The sequence below is a fragment of the Octodon degus genome, unplaced genomic scaffold (assembly GCF_000260255.1).
Source record: "Octodon degus isolate 3935 unplaced genomic scaffold, OctDeg1.0 scaffold00183, whole genome shotgun sequence".
NCBI lineage: Eukaryota > Metazoa > Chordata > Mammalia > Rodentia > Octodontidae > Octodon > Octodon degus.
In genome coordinates this window covers 1,143,371-1,156,092 of record NW_004524759.1, presented here as the reverse complement: position 1 = coordinate 1,156,092, position 12,722 = coordinate 1,143,371, and the positions used below count along the sequence as shown (strand labels likewise).

Sequence of the window (12,722 nt, the reverse complement as noted above, 5' to 3'; positions counted from 1 at the left end):
AGTTGTTTTAAAGAGATCTTTTCTTACTTTTTCACTAGCTGCAATGGTGTCTTTCAGGTCAGAAAGTCTATTTTCACTTTCACGCAAATGGTTTTGCCAGCTGTGATTGAGGTTTTAATTTCCTGTATATCACTTTGAACCTGTCTATTCAGGATCCCGAGGCCTGGGTCGTCTCACTCACTTGCTGGGCTTGCACTCTGGGTCTGTTCAGGATCCCGTGGCCCTGGGTCGTCTCACTCACTCGCTGACCTGCACTCTGGGTCTGTTCAGGATCCCACGGCCCTGGGTCGTCTCTGCTGTTTTGTTTCATGTAGCCTTTATTCTGACTCAACAAAAGTGGGTCAGAATATAAATCTGCATAATCAACTTTAGATTCATTTTTAAAGAAAATAATACTATGACTTCATGAACATTTTACTAAGTACTCCAGTTATTTTCATGGTATTCACAGAAATCTTAATGAGATCCTAACCATGCATGTGGGGATAATGATAAGCATAATTATGTTCATCAGTTAAACCAATTGTCCTTTTCCACCTCCATATGAAAGAATTAACATAGTAATACTTGTTTCATTATTTTTTATTATTATTTTTATTGAGAAAAAAATAGCAATGAGACAGTTTCAAAGCAGGTTAGTAGGACAGTTACAATAATTAGTACATTGCATATTGTTGTCTTCATAGTAGTTATTCATAGTACAAGATGAAGACATGATATCTTGTCTGAACGCTATTAGTACAAACCTTTCTTCTCATTGAACTAAGAGAAAGTAGCTGTGTATCTATCCTAATTTGTATATACAAATATATATTTTTCACTACAAAATGGTCTTTCATTTATATCCCCAGTTTTTGTTTAGTCTTGTCAGAGATGAGTATTCCATTGCCATTCAAATATTGTAGGTGCGTGAATTCAGAAATATAATCCAATATAGCCCAGTAGTCCATAATAGTGGTATATTATCCACAGGACTGTTGGATATAATGTCAGGAGCTGTTGACTTGAACCTTTTACAGCTCAGCATATTAATATGGCTTTACTTTTTTTTTTTTTTTTTTTTTTTTTTTTTTTTTGGCAGAACCGAGGATTGAACTCAGGCCCTTGCACTTGCCAGGGAATCACTTATTCCACTGAGCCATCTCCCCAGGACCCATGGCTTTACTTTTTATATCCCGTGTTTATACTTTTCTGCTGAATGGTTAAGACTAAGATAAAAGAAGACCTATATAACAAAAAAAGTAACTTTTGTATTGGACAAGGTCAGTCAAATCCCCTCAGAATTTACCCTGAAACCATGTACAGCAGTTTGTAGATCTTTTCTCAGTGTCAGCCATCTGGATGAGTCATGGCCACTGCTTGACCAATTTTGCTTTCTGTGAAAGCCTGAGAGAATGTTTTCTCTCTAGGTGACTCTCCTTAGGCACACTCTACATCATCTATCACTTTCCTCTGTGATCCCATAGTCTCCTTGAACAGAAAATTTGGGACATCATTGAGTTACAGGATGTTACGGTACAGGTTCTCTTATGTTCTAAGTCCTCACTGACCTTGAAGGGTTAGGGACAAAATATTGGCTATCTTCTAGTCTTTCTATTTCTCTAATTTTTTGGTCTGCAAACTTAAGTTGTTAACCTTCCAAAAGAGAAGCTTAATGATATTATTACCCTACAACATACGCAGTTGAGCTTAACATCACGATCAGTCTGAATATCAAACACCTTAGACATAACATGGAACAGGTATTTTCCAACAATTGTTGATATGTCAAACCTTAAATCTCTATCAAATGTGAAAAAATAAAAAATAAAAATAAATAATTACACATTTTTAGACAGAAATTTAGAAATCTAACCATATACAACATTGTAGCAGGACACTCCTATGACATTTTTTTCTTGTCTCTTGTTTTCTTTTATTACCTATTTTTTAAACAAACATTTACTTGAGAGAGAGTGTAACAGTAATTGATATGACATTAGAAGCACATTTAGAAGACCAGAATGACAGGCATTCCAAGCATGGCCCTAGTACTACACATTGCTATCTTCAGTGCAGTTGCTTAGTTCACAGGTATCTGCATACATAGTCAGGGTGAGACTCCTACCAATTAACTGCTAGTTTCTAAAACCTGATGGCACATTGCCTTAATCATCTTGTGTATATAAATTTATGATTTTTCCCCTACCATCTTTCCTAGCTTTTCTCCTTGCCTTCTCTTCCCTGTTTAATCCTTAAGTTCTCACTTTCCATTTAGTTGTGTTATGCCTTTCAATTTTTATTTCTTCTTTTCAGTTCTTGTACAAGGGAGACTACATGGTATTTACACATGCAGGTCTGGTTTATTTCACTTATGAGTATATCTTCAAGTTGTATCCACTTATACATGAAGGCTTTGAGTTTATCATTCTTTATAGCTGAGTAATAATCCACTGTATAAAAACACCACATTTTTTTCATCCATTCCTCAGGTGATGGGCATTTTGGTTGCTTCCAAGATTTGGCTATCACAAACTGTGCTGCCATAAACATAGGGGCATACATATCACTATGATATGTTGTTTTCAGTTCTTTTGGGAAAATTCCCAGTAGGGGGATAGCTGGATTGAATGGGATTTTCAGTTCTAGTTTTTTAAGGAGTCTCCACATTGAGTTCCATAATGGTTGCACCAGTCTACATTCCCACCAACAGTGGAAAAGGGTTCCTTTTTCCCCACAGTCTCTCCACCATTTGTGGTTGGTTGATTTCTTTGATAGCCATTCTTTCCAGTGGTATCTCAGTGTTGTTTTGATTTGCATTTCATGGATGGCTAGTAATGTGGAGATTTTTTTCATATATTTATTAGCTTCTAAAATTTCTTCCTCTCAGAAGGGTGTATTCATCCTAGATGCCCATTTCTGGATTGGGTCTTTAAATTTTGGGGCTCTAATGTTTTTTAGTTCTTTATAAATTCTAGAGAGAAGACCTTTGTCTGAGTGCTTATTAGTTAACATTTTTTCCATTTTTGTGGGTTATCTTTTCACTCTGCTGGTAATTTCTTCTGACGTGCAAAAACTTCTCAATAAGAGAAGGTCCCAGTTGTTAATTCTTTCAAAGATTACCCATGCACTTTGATTTTTGTTCATGAGCTCCTTGTCTACCCCTATATATTCAAGAATTCCTCCTACTTTCTCTTCCAGGAGATTTAGTGTTTCTGTTTTAATGTTTAGATCTTTAGTCCATTTTGGCTCTAGCTTAGTGCATGGTGATAGACCTGGGTCAAGTTTTAGTTTTTGGCATGTAGAGAGCCAGTTTTTCCAGCACCATTTGTTAAAGAGGCTATCTTTTTTCCAGTAAGCATGTTTGGCACTCTTGTCAAAGATAAGGTGGCTGAGTGTGTTTGTAGTGGCTTCTGCATCTTCTAATCTATTCCATTTATCCTCAGGTCTGTTTTTTTGCCAATACCATGCTGATTTTATCACAGTGGCTTTGTAGTATAATTTCAAGTCAGAAATGATTACTGCCTTTTCTTTGTTGCCCAGGATTGTCTTTGCTATTCTCAGTCTTCAAGGCTCCAAATAAATTTTAGGACTGATTTCTCTAGGTCTGTGAGGTATGTTGGTGGTAATTTGATAGGGATTGCATTAAGTCTGTATAACAATTTTGGGAGTATGGCTATCTTCACAATGTTGGTTCTTTCTATCAAGGAGCAAAGAATATCTTTCTGTTTACTGAAATCCTCTATGATCTCTTTTTTGAGAGTACTGCAATTTTTGTTGGATAGATCTTTCACTTCTTTAGTTAGATTAATTCCTAATGATTTCATTTTTCATGCTCCTTTCCTATTGTGAAAGGTATGGTTTCCTCTAAGTGTGTTCGTCATCTGTGTAGCGGAATGCTATTAACTTTGGGGTATTGACTTTGTATCCTGCTATGCTACTGAATTTGTGTATTAATTCTAGTAGTATCTGGGTGGACCTTTTTGGGTCTTCCACATAGAGTATCATGTCATCTGCAAATAATGATATTTTGACTTCTTCTTTACCTATTCTTATTCCTTTTATTTCTCTCTCTTGTCTAATGGGTCTAGCTAATGATTCCAGAAACTCTATTGAATAGTAATGGTGATAGAGGACATCCTTGTCTTGTACCAAATCTAAGAGTAAAACATTTCAGTTTTTCCCCATTTAGAATTATGCTAGCCTTTGGGTTGTCATAGATGGCTTTTATCAGATCGAGGTAGAGGCCACCTATTCCAATTTTCTGTAGGACTTTGAACATAAATGAGTTTGGGACTTTGTCAAAAAACTTTTATGCATCAATAGAGAAAATCATGTGAACTTTGGATTTGGCTCTATTGATATAGTGTATTGCATTTATAGATTTGCATATATTGAGCTATCAGTTGCGCCCTTGGATGAATCCTACCTCATCATGGTGTATAATCTTCTTGATGATTTGTTGTATTCTATTTGCTAGGATTTTTCTTGAGGATTTTTACATCTATGTTCATGAGGGAGATTGGTCTGTAGTTCTCTTTTTTAGTTGCATCTTTCCCTGATTTTGGTATCAATATAAGACTTACTTCCAGGAATTATTTTGATAGGATTGCTTCCTTTTCAATTTCATTGAAGAGTCTGAGGAGTATAGGGATTATATCTTTTGTAAATTTCTTGTAGAATCCAGCTGTGAATCCATCAAGACCTGGACTTTTCCTTGTTGGTAGGTTTTTTATTACATTTTATATTTCACTGGCTGTTATTAGGTTATTAAGAGTTCTTATAACTTCTTGATTCAGTTTTGGTAGTTTATACCTTTTTAGGAGTCTGTCCATTTCTTCTGTGTCTCCTATATTGTGAGAGTAAAGATTCTCAAAGTAGTTATTGATGATATTCTGAATTTCGACTGGGTCTGTAGTAATTTCACCCTTTCCATTCCTTATTGCTTGAATTTGAGTTTTTTCTTTCCTCTTTTTGATGAGGTTAGCTAGAGGTTTATCAATTTTATTTAATCTTTTAATGAAACAGCTTTTGGATTCATTAATTCTTTGTATTGTTTTCTTTGTCTTGATTGAATAAATTTCTGCTTTAATCTTTATAATTTGCTCCCATCTTTGGTCTTTCGGTTTGGTGTTTTCTTCCTTTTTTAGACATTTGAGGAGCAGCATGATGGTATTTATTTGTTCCCTATTTTCCTAATGTATGAGTTCACAGCTATGAATTTCCCTCTAAAAACTGCTTTCATTTCATCCCATAAATTCCAATAATTTGTGCTTGAATTTTCACTGAATTGTAAATATTGTTTACTTTCTTGTTTAATTTCATCTGTATCCATTGGTTGCTGAGGAGGGTGTTGTTTAATTTCCATGTATTTATGGAATTTTTCTTATTTCTTTTGTTATTTATTTCCAGTTTCAATACACCGTGTTCAGATAATATGTATGGGATAATTTCTGTTTTCTTGCATATATGTAAGCATGACCTAGGGATCAGTATATAGTCTATTTTAGAAAATGACCCAGGTGCATCTAAAAAAAAAAAATGTGGGGGCTGGTGAGATGGCTCAGTGGTCTAAGGCACCTGCTTGGAACAAGCTTGGCAAGGCACAGGGACCGCAGTTCGATCCCCCAGCACCACATGCCAGCCGGCCCCGCCCCCTGGTGGGCTGAGCTGGCCACACACACACACACACACACACACACAAATAAATAAATAAATAAATAAATCTTTTTAAAAATACACACAATGTTTTTTTAAAAATGTGTATTCAGCTGTGGTTGGGTGAAACATTCTGTATGTGTCCACTAAGTCCATTTGTCCCAAGTTCTGGTTCAATTCTGCTACTTCTTTACTAATTTTTTGTCTGCTTGGCCTATCTTTTTGGGATAAGAGGGTGTTAAGGTCTCCTGTTAAGATTGTGGTATTGCATGTTAGATTTTTCATGTCCATTGAGATTTGTTTTATATAGTTGGGTGTTCCTGTGTTTGGTTTGTACATATTTATGAGTGTTACCTCTTCCTCTTGAATTTTTTCCCTAACCAGTATGTACTGGCCTTCTTTACTTCATTTGATTATTCTTGGTTTGAATTTGAGACTGTCTGTGAACATGGTTGCTACTCCTGGTTTTTTTGAGGTGCTGGGACATGTAGTATTTTTTTTTAATTTATTTGTGTGTGTGTGTGTGTGTGTGTGTGGCCAGCTCAGCCCACCAGGGGGTGGGGCTGGCTGGCATATGGTGCTGGGGGATTGAACCATGGTCCCTGTGCTTTGCTAAGCTTATTCTAAGTAGGTGCTTTAGACCACTGAGCCATCTCACCAGCCCCTGGGACATGTAGTATTGTTTTCCATCCTTTGACTTTCAGCCTATGAATTTCTTTATGAGTTAAGTGTGCTTCTTGTATACAGCATATTTTTAGATTTTGCTTTCTGATCCTCTGTGCTAGTCTATTTCTTTTAATTGGTGAATTGAGTCCATTTACATTGATGATTATAATTGAGATGTATTGACTTATGATTAACATGTTATTTACCGCTGTTGCTTACTCCTTTTTCTCCTGTGTTTAATTCTTTGCCCTATTTGGTGGGTTCTTTCCATTCTCACTAGTGGAGTTGTGGTGATTTTTTTCCCTCTCTAGAATATCTTTTAGTAGTCTGTGTAGGGTTGGCTTTGTCATCATGAAATTCGTTAGTTGTTTCTTGTCATGGAAGTATTTCACTTCTCCATCAAACTTGAGAGTTTTGCAGGGTACAGCAGTCTGGGCTGGAATTCATTTTCATAGAGGACTTGAAGTTCTCTGCTCCATGCTCTTCTTGCTGTCATGGTTTGTGAAAAGAAGTCTGCCATTATTCTGATGGGTTTTCCTTTAAATGTGATCTGTTTCTTTTCTCTAGCAGCTTTTAGCATATTGTTCTTGTGCTGGATTTCTGCGATCTTGACTAGTATATGCCTGGGTGTGTTTTTAGTTGGGTTGATGTTATTTGGAGTTCTATATGCTTCAGTTATCTGAATGTCCAATTGAGACCCCATATTTTGGAAGCTTTCTGCTATTACTTCTGACCAAATTCTTTTTTTATCATTTGTATTGACTCTTTCTTTCTCATTGATGCCTATTATTGTCAAATTGTTCATCTTTTCATCGTCTTGCAGATGTTGAATTAATTCTTTGCACTATTTGGTGGGTTCCTAGTTGTTTTTAAGAGATCTTTTCTTACCTTTTTCATAGCAGCGATGGTGTCTTCAAGATCTGAAACTCTATCTTCCCTTTCACGCAAACACTTTTGCCAGCTTGTGATTGAGATTTTATGTTCCTCTATGTCTCTTTGACTCTGTTTCATGCGATCTATTGCTTTACTATATTGCTCATTCAAGGTTTCCATCTTTTGTTATTCTTCTTTATTTTTATCAGTGTGTTCCTTGAAAGAAGTTATTAATTTTCATCATAGTTATCCTTTCTTTTACTTCAGAGATTATTTCTGACCTGATTTCCTCTATATGTTTCTGCATTTGATTCTTTTTTTATTTATTTGTTTATTTATTTATTTATTTATTTATTTATTTATTTTGTGTGTGTGTGGCCAGCTCAGCCCACCAGGGAGCGGGGCTGGCTGGCATGTTGTGCTGGGGTATTGAACCGCGGTCCCTGTGTTTTGCTTAGCTTAGTTTGTTCTAAGCAGGTGCTTTAGACCACTGAGCCATCTCACCAGCCCTGCATTTGATTCTTTACTTCAGATGCTATTAATTCACAGATTTCTTTTTTTATTATTACTATTTCAGAAGTTATTTCTGATCTGAGTTACTCTATGCCTTTCAACAGTTGTTTCTTTACTTCAGATGCTATTAATTCAGATATTTCAGCTGTATGATTCCCAGTTTCTTCTATACTAGTGTCTCCTGAATTTGTTCTGGGTGGGCTCAGGGCCTGAGATTGCATTTTGCTCCTTCTCTTTGTCATTTTGTATAGCACTGTCCTCTGACCTTTGGTGTAGATCTTTGGTACAGTTATAATCTTAGCACCTATTGAAATTGTTACCTAAGAGAGATTATATGGTTAAGGCAGTTATAGTTTTGTATTTATGGAACTACAATTAGGAACACTAATAATGCATAGTGATATTTAGCAGTTGACAAACTTTTGTAACTAATGGGTTCATATTTTAGACAGTAAGAGCAAGCATTATGACTATATAGCTAAGGAGATATTAATTTGGGAATTTGTATTTAAGTTAGTTCCCCTAAGTTCTGTCTGATTACCTCCCCTTGATATACATGGGGTCTTCCAGACAGACTAATTCACCCCAGTTACCTTTTGTCTTCTCTCTCAGTCAAAAGAGAAAGAGTGAGGATGCTTTCATGGATCTGGGTCTAGCAAAGTGTCTCAGCTTACCAGATCCGAATCTACGAAGTTTGAACTCATCTCAATGTGCCCAGTTTGGGTCTGACTGCTGTACCCAGCTTCTTCCTGATGCAGCCTGTAGAAGTGAATCCTCTGTGCCTCTCTGGTAAGATGTTTTGCTTCTGGATTAGCTAGGTGGATCTGGCCCACAGTCTCTCTGCAGGTACGTCAGCTGGAGAGTTTCTTACCAGGCCTGTATGCCAGGCCTGGGCTGGGTCTAGAGGTATCCCAAGTGCACAGCAGAAGGTCTCACTCACACACTGGGCCTGGGCTGGGCCCAGAGGGGTCTGGCAGGCACAGCAGAGCGGTAGCTCTCCCACACACTCACCAGGCCTGGGCTGGGTCTGGAGGGGTCCTGAGAGCATGGCTATGTTAGTTGATACATTGTGTCAACTTGGCTGAATCAGCTCAGGCAGCGTGGGGGCCTCACCCTTCAGGTGGGCAGGGCCCAGGAATTGAGAAAGGCAGGAAGCCGCCCTGCCTGGTTTCCTGCTGCCCCGCCCTGCTTCTGTGGAGAAGTCTCAGTTTTCCGAGGATCTTGATCTCTGCAGCCATGCCACTTTGGAGGAGCTCCGATCTTCACTGTGGAGCGCTGGTCTTGGCAGTCAGTGCAGAAGGAAGAGAGAGGCTTGATGGACGCTGCAGCTGCTGCTCCTCCTCTGCTCTTCATTGTTTTCTGCTGCATGAACTGCTGTCGTTTGCCTTGGAGCCAGCGGAATATGGACTGAACCCTCCAGTAACTGTGAGCTAAATAAATCTTTCCTTCCATCATTTTGTGTGTCGGGTATTTGTCCCAGCAACGAATAAAAAGTAACTAAGACAATGGCGGAAGGTCTCACTCACATGCCAGGCATGAGCTGGGTCTGGAGGGGTCTGGTGGGTGCAGCTGAGACTTGTTTCTTTAAAACTTGCATTTAGGGCTGGTGAGATGGCTCAGTGGTCTAAAGCACCTACTTAGAACAAGCTTAGCAAAGCACAGGGACCGCGGTTCAATCCCCCAGCACCAAACCCCCGCACCCTGGTGGGCTGAGCTGGCCACACACACATAAATAAATAAATTAAAATAAAAAAAATAAAAAAATAAAAAATAAAACTTGCATTTACTCACTGCCTTAGCCACCTTCTCATCACTGAGCCTAAAGACCAGAGAGCCATAGAGTCAAGGAGGGCAGTTTGTAATCCATGGTTGGCTGCTGAGGAAAGCAGATCACTCCTGTTGACAAGGAGAGGGAAGGGAGAAGCCAGCGAGGGGGACTCTTCACGGTCATCGCTCAGACCCATCTCCTCCAGCCAGACCCCACCTCCTGAAAGAACCATCAGCTATGGAACCCACACAATTCAGTCACCTTCCAAGAGCACAAAAGGCTTTTGGGAGACATTCTCAATCTAAGCCCTGATCATTACCAAACTCTTCAGGACAGCATCAAGCAAAGAATTAATGCAGGTATAAAACAATGATGTAGTTTATCCAGATAACCATCTATTCAGTCTACATGAAAAAATGTGGCATTCTTATCCTTTGTTTTAATTTCCCTCTAGAAGATTTTGTTTTTCATGGGGGCCAGGGAGGTAGCTCAGCCTGGCAAGTGAAAGGTCCTGAGTTGGATTCCTGGTACAAAAAATAAAATAAAGAAACAGAGTAGATTTTGTTTTTTGGAGCCCAGCATGGAGGGCAGAATGGTGAGGCCCAGGGAGCAATGAGGCAATTGGGTCTGGAAGAGGGTGTTTCATTCACCACAGGACCCCCACACCAGTGCTAATTGAAATCCCTATGGTGAGACTGTGTGAGGACAGCTGAGGGGATAGTTCATAGAGAAAAGTCTGCATCTGTTCCTTACCCTGAGGACCCTACAGCCCCCATCTTCCTTCTCACCCTGATCAGGCAATGTCCCCTCTCAACTGCTGGATGTCACTATGACCATCTTGAGAAGTCCAGCTCTGACCCTGACTCAGGATCCTTCCCCAGCACCAAGCTGTCGTCTACAACCTTGCTCCCCAATGTGTCCCCTCAGGCAACATGGCCAAGAAAGGGGAGCCCTGGACACAGAGCTGCACTGAAGCAGCTGCATGGTTGGTCCTGGGTTCTCCACTCCACAGTCTCCTCGGGAGACACATTCACCAAGGCTTTTGTCCCCTTGCTCCTCCTGGAGGGGGACACAGTTGCCCACTGCCATGAGAGAGGTCTGTCACCTGGCTGACCTATGGTATAGACAGACGCAGAGGCTGTCCCTTGCTCCTGTCAAGCCCATTTGCACGGTGTAACTGACAGGAAGTCTGTCAGCTGGCTCTTCTCTGCCTGGTGTGAATGGAGAAAGGACACATTGACCTCTGCATGGTGGACATTCACTGCAGATGGAGCAGCCTCAGAGCAGAGGATGCAGTGCCCATCATGGGGAAGGGGACAGCAAAGGAAAGGTCACCACAGCAACTGGTGTGGTCACTGCTCATAAGTGTGCAGTTGAATCTACTGGACATCAAGACAATTATTTTAAAACTGAAGAATTGGGCTGGCCAGATAACTCAGCGGATTAAAGCACATGCTTAGGCAGATGCAAGGACCGGGGTTCTATCTCCAGTGTGCTGTGTGGGCCCCACCCCTGGGGTACACTGAGATGGCAATTGAGACTGGGCGTGGTGGCACATGCTTGTAATCCCAGACCTTTGGGAGACTGAAAACAGGAGAATCACTGCAAGTCTGATCTGTGTAGTGAGACCTTGTAGACTCTGTACTAAATACATAAAAAATAATAATAACAATGATTTAAAAAATGAAAACTGAAGAACCCATTGTGGTTTCCTCAGGGTTCTGAATCTTCCGTCAGATTCTTTTCTGGATTACTAAATATTTTGATTATATGTAATGCAGTGGATAGTGATATTTGCTCCATGCACCTGAGAAATTTGATTTGTTTCATAATCCTTGCCCTAAAACAAGCACTAAGGCAAGAACCAGAAGATTCAACCAATGTTGGCTGCATCCATACTGTTGGCCTCCTGCAGGAGCCACCTGAGCCTGGCTCCGACTTCTGGGCAAGAGCTCCCTTATGCTTCCAGGCAAGTGTGGCAAATAACAAGAAAACACCTTGAAATTTAAAAATTCTATGAAAATAAAGGAACCATCGAAGCTTTCAGCTGAAGTTCAAATCACCGTGTGTGACCCCACTGCACTGCAGTGACATTGAAAGTAGGACCTAAAGTCTGTGAAGAGCTCACTGCCACGGGCTCCCTGTCCCCACCCCAGAGCCCACCTCCAAGCCTGACACTCAGACAGTGTGTGGGTCTCAGGTTAGCAAAAGCAGAATCACTGTGGGTGTTAAATACAGAGGGGCGGCCCGCCGTGTCCATGGAGAGAGGTTGAGGGTTCTGAGGTCCTGCCCGAGGAACCTGGGCGCCCGGACGGCAAAGATATCGGTTTCCTTACTCCAAGCCACCATCCGGCCTGTGAGCAAGAGGAAACTGCAACCCACCCACGCTGCCCTCAAGTTGACACCTTCTGCAGTAAACAAGATAAAACAACTTCTTAAAGATAAACCTGAGCATGTAAGTTTGAAAGTTGGCATCCGAACCAGGGGCTGTAATGGCCTTTCTTATACTCTAGAATACACAAAGACAAAAGGAGATTCTGATGAACAAGTTGTTCAAGATGGAGTCAGAGTGTTCATTGAAAAGAAAGCACAGGGCTGGTGAGATGGCTCAGTAGTCTAAAGCACCCACTTAGACCAAGCTAAGCTAAGCAAAGCACAGGGACCAAGGTTCAATCCCCCAGCACCACATGCAGGCAGCCCCGTCCCCTGGTGGGCTGAGCTGGCCACACACACACAAAATAAATAAATAAATTTAAAAAGAAAAGAAAGCACAGCTGATACTTCTAGGAACAGAAATGGACTATGTTGAAGACAAATTATCCAGTGAGCTTGTCTTCAATAACCCAAATATCAAAGGAACTTGTGGCTGTGAAGAAAGCTTTAATATTTGAAATCTCAGGACTCTTCTGGCTGTGAAACCCTGGGAAGCTTCCAGGAGCCTTGGAGCTTACTGAAGAAATCACGTGATTGTCAGTGCTTAAGGCTTATGATGTGTGGCCACCGGGTGGAGAAATAAAGTGATGTATTTTGAAAAACAAAACAAAACAAACAAAAAAAAAAATGTAGAGGGGCTATGAATTTGCTCTGGACCAGACCTGGGGCCAGGAGTGCCACAGCAAGCTGGAGTCACCTTACTGTGTCTTTTACAACCTGCAGCCTGAGGTCAGTGACCAATACAAACCCTCCTGAGCTCAGGGTCCTACTCCACCAGCACTGCTCTGGAGGGGACCAGGGGCTCATCACTGCCTGTAAGTGCTGGCCAGAG

At 40.5% G+C, this 12,722-nt stretch overlaps 1 pseudogene; it reads left to right on the top strand.

Annotated features, from left to right (window-relative positions):
* LOC101574206 overlaps positions 1-12,486 on the top strand; it is an 18,824-nt pseudogene extending 6,338 nt beyond the window's left edge.
* The last annotated feature ends 236 nt before the right edge of the window (positions 12,487-12,722 follow it).